The 4,242-nt window shown below is 38.4% G+C and overlaps 1 non-coding gene across 1 annotated transcript; it reads right to left on the bottom strand.

Moving 5' to 3' along the window:
• Positions 1-3,466: 3,466 nt before the first annotated feature.
• On the bottom strand, positions 3,467-3,573 carry LOC120266034. The gene has a single exon (XR_005537878.1). It is a non-coding gene; the product is annotated as a small nucleolar RNA R71 (small nucleolar RNA).
• Between the last annotated feature and the right edge of the window lie 669 nt (positions 3,574-4,242).

Below are 4,242 nucleotides of genomic sequence, written 5' to 3'. Positions count from 1 at the left end.
TCATCATTCCACAAAAATTTACAAATACAAACATAAGGGAGAAACTAGGGAATAGTCAACAAAACACATAGATGAAAAGAAAAATAAAGTTCTACACCACAAGTTGGTAGGGTAAGAACCATGCCAACTCATCAAAATAACAAACACACAAAACAAAGCAAACTACAGTAGATAATAAGTGTCCATGCTCAAATGTGTTGCTACTCATCACAGGCTTGTGGAGGTGGTGGTGGCTTGTGATAAGCAATGTTGTCAGAACCGAACCGGCCCGGCCGGTTCAACCGGAAAAACCGGGAACCGGCCATGTGGCCGGCCCGGGTATACCCCATTGACCCGGGTATTACAAAACCCGGTGTTAACCCGGTGACCCGGGCGGTTCAACCGGGAACCGGTTGACCCGGCCGGGTTAATCGGGTCACAATGTTTAATTTTTTTTACAATATTTAATAATTTATTATTATTTTCTCATTAAAAACCACAAAATCGTGTATATTTATTAATATTAATTTATAATTTATAATCAATAAATAGAATTACAATATATATACCAACAAAAATTAACATTTAAAAAAATAAAAATATATTAATGTATTATGTAAATACTTTCTAAAAAAATTTAATTTATTAAGAAAAATGAAACAATAAATGAGTGTAATTTTTATTATAAAAAAATATAAAATTAAAAGTATTCTAATTAAATAAAAAAATATAAGAAAAATTTAAAAACAAAAATAAAAAAACTCAATTGAGATATAAGAATTAGTGAATTAAATTTCTTATTTATTTTAACAAAAAATCAACCAATAAACAAATAAATAAATAAATAACACCGAGAGAAGTTTGATAATTATATATTAATATATTAAATTTGTAAATATTTAAAAAAATGTAAAAAAATAAATGACAAAAATTAGAAAAACTCTCATCGTATATAAGGTCATTTATCAATTTAAATATTAAATTTGAGTAGGTTTTATAATATAATTATGGATTTAATATTATATTTGCTTATTATTAATTATTATAATATTTTTTTATATTTAATTATTGACCCCGGTTGAACCCATTGACCCCTGACCCCTGGGCTTAGCCGGGTCATTGCCCGGGCCGGGTCTGACAACCTTGGTGATAAGTGCTTGTGTGATAACAATATGAAGTGTTTTTTCCTTATGATGAGCATTACTTTTATCGGGTTTTAATGCTAATATGTGTGTATTTATGTTACTTTCATGCAGATAGGGTTGTGAGGCCGAATATTAGAGAAAGAAGCCAATGTGGATCGTAAATGTACTAATTGTAGGAAATCTTGAGAAGATTCAAACGCGAAGACATAAGTCGGGTTCGAAATGCAGGAATGTGCGCCAACCTCCTCACATTCAAGTTAGCACAATGATTTGGAGGGGCACAAGGGCAGTCACATTCAAGTGTTCCGGCTTGTGCATGCATAGCAAGATTTCCACCAACATGTCCGCTATTGAAGAAGCAAAATGATCTACGATGTAAACATGTTCCCATTTATGTCACCTCAATGAAAGCATGGATTCAGGAGTGTTTCGGGCTGGTACTGTAGTAGGGTACTATAGAAAATATTGTAACAAAACACCGTAGCAGTTATTGTTCATAGTCGGCCGAAGAAGGATAAAAACAGAGAATCTACACGGGCGTGCGTTAATTCCACACGCCCGTGTGAAAAATCCATATGGACACCCACATAGGCGTGTGGATTCATGATTCCAGCCCTATTTAAAGCCGATTTCAACCCCGATTTCAGAATTCTTTTCTCGATATTTTCTCCAACTTGAGAGAGGACGGCGGCTAGGGTTTGGAGAGGTATTGGCTAGGGATTGGGAGAGGTTCTACAGCTCTAACATCGCGTTCCGTATGGAAGAAGGTTAGTGGAAGAGCTTTCATCGGCACCGATCCGGCGAGGTGTATCCTAGGACAGACAAAGGGACCCTTGGACGAGTAGAGGACTCTCCACAAGACCATCGCTACGACTATCGAGGGGGTTTTCTATGGATTCTTTGCTTTTACATTTGATTTCATTGATTGTAATTAGCTCCATGGAGAGCTAAACCCCCTAGTGGGTACTTGGGTATTTGTGAACCCTAGGATGTATTCGTTTTATTAAATCTCCTAATTATGCTTTCAATTAATTGATGTTTTATTTGAGTTCCAATCTTGAATGCTTGATTGTATGAATACTCCCTTAGAGTGACACTAGGGTTGAGAGTTCTTGTTGGTAACCCTTGTGAGTGAGTGACACACCACGAGAATTAGATATAGCTAGATTGGAGAGGGTTGAGAGGGTGAGTCGAGGGTTAGAATAGCTTCCCCTTTCCCCTCAGTTGTGATTTATTCTACCTCCATTTTCTCAGTTCTTTGCAGTCATAGTAGAGTGAATGGGCTAAAGGATGACCTTCCGGTTGGGCTTAGTTGCGGGTGCAACGGAGTGAAACGTTGAAGTGATTATAACACTTAGGGCTTAATTGTGGCTAGGGATCTTTCACCTGGACCAAAGGGTTAGGTCTACATCTAGGAAGAGGATTTTTCACTTGGAATTCCTAGAACTCATTGTAATTCTATACGAGTGCGAGGTTGAGAGATTATTCAATTTCTCCTTCAGGAGATGTATAGAGTTAGGCATGGTTGACCTTATAATTGGGACCGTGTATTTAAGGATCTCCACGACTCATTATTGCATAAGTTAAAAAGTATAATAGAGGGTTCTTACATTTGAAATGATTGTCCTAGGTGGAATAATATCAGAGTACCCCATTTATATCGATTGCCTTACCTTCTCCTTTACTTGTGCTCTCTTTATCGTTTTTTTACTTTTGTTATTTCACATCTTGTCACACATATCACTATTTATTTTTCACTTAGTTAAGAAACAATTTAAGTGTTTTTATTCCCTACTCCCTGTGGATACAATACCCCACTCATCTAGGATTTTATTACTTCGACAAACCCGTGCACTTGCGGGACATACGCAAGGGGCGTTGTCAAGTTTTTGGAAGTACCTGTGCAAGAACCGTCTAAGCTAGCTGATTTAGAAGTAGAAGAATCTGAAAACATGGCAGAATAGAATGAGCAACAACGGACATTATCCGATTATGCCTGACCTTAAGTATTGGGGACACAATCGAGTATTGTGCATCCCCCGATTACAGCTCAGAACTTCGAGCTAAAGCCGGCATTCATCCACATGTTGCAGCAGTCTGCACAGTTTAATGGTTTGGCCGATGAGTATCCAAACAGTCATATAGAGAACTTTCTCGAGGTGTGTGATATGCTTAAGATAAACGGGGTGACGGATGATGCCATCAAGTTGCGAGCCTTCCCATTTTCCTTAAAAGGGAGAGCGAAGCAGTGGCTACACTCATTACCTAAAGCATCGATTACCACATGGGAGGAGATGGTAGAAGCTTTTTTGGCCCGTTATTTCCCTCCCATAAAATTTTCAAAGCTTAGGAATGAGATATCATCCTTTGTACAATTGGAATTGGAGTCTCTATTTGAGATATGAGAAAGGTTCAAGGAGTTCCTGAGAAAGTGCTCGCAACACGGTTTTTCAGAGTAGATGATTGTTCAGACCTTTTACAACGGGTTGAATCTGAGTACAAGGCAACTCTTGGATGCGGCAGCAGGAGGTACCTTAGGTAGAAAGACCGGTGAGGCCTGTTAACTAATTGAAGAAATCGGGTTAAATAGCTACCAATGGAATGCTAGGGAGAAGAAAAAGGTGGCCTGGCCTTATAAGATAGATGCAGTAACTTCATTGGCGTCTCAAGTGGAATCATTGAGTAAGAAGTTAGATCTCCTAACTTTGAATAGAGTGGCAGCTGTGACTACTTGCACTGGGGTGTGGTGGAGGACATGCTCCCTTTGATTGCCCGATCTCTATTGGTGATGCATCTTCGGTTGAGAATGTCGATTTTGTAGGTAATGGGATAAGTGTCTAAATGTATGTATTTGAGTAGATGTATTTGTTACCTCTAGCATGTATTTTCATTAGAATTGATGCCCGTTTTGTGCTTAATCGAGTGTTATTTGCTTTGTAGGGCACGGGAACGCCATGTAAGACACAAAAGATATGATTTGGGCGAAAAAGAGAAGAAAACCAGGTCGATGTATTGTAGCTGCTATTGTAGCACCTGGAAAGTTTTCAAGTCTGAAATTATGCCAGGGCATACGGCCTCAATGCTGCCCTGGATTGAGCCCGGGATGATTACTGTAGCT

The sequence above is a fragment of the Dioscorea cayenensis genome, chromosome 7 (assembly GCF_009730915.1).
Source record: "Dioscorea cayenensis subsp. rotundata cultivar TDr96_F1 chromosome 7, TDr96_F1_v2_PseudoChromosome.rev07_lg8_w22 25.fasta, whole genome shotgun sequence".
In the NCBI taxonomy this organism is placed as follows: Eukaryota; Viridiplantae; Streptophyta; class Magnoliopsida; order Dioscoreales; family Dioscoreaceae; genus Dioscorea; species Dioscorea cayenensis.
The sequence above is the reverse complement of the archived record's forward strand: the minus strand, read 5'-3'. Positions and strand labels throughout refer to the sequence as shown.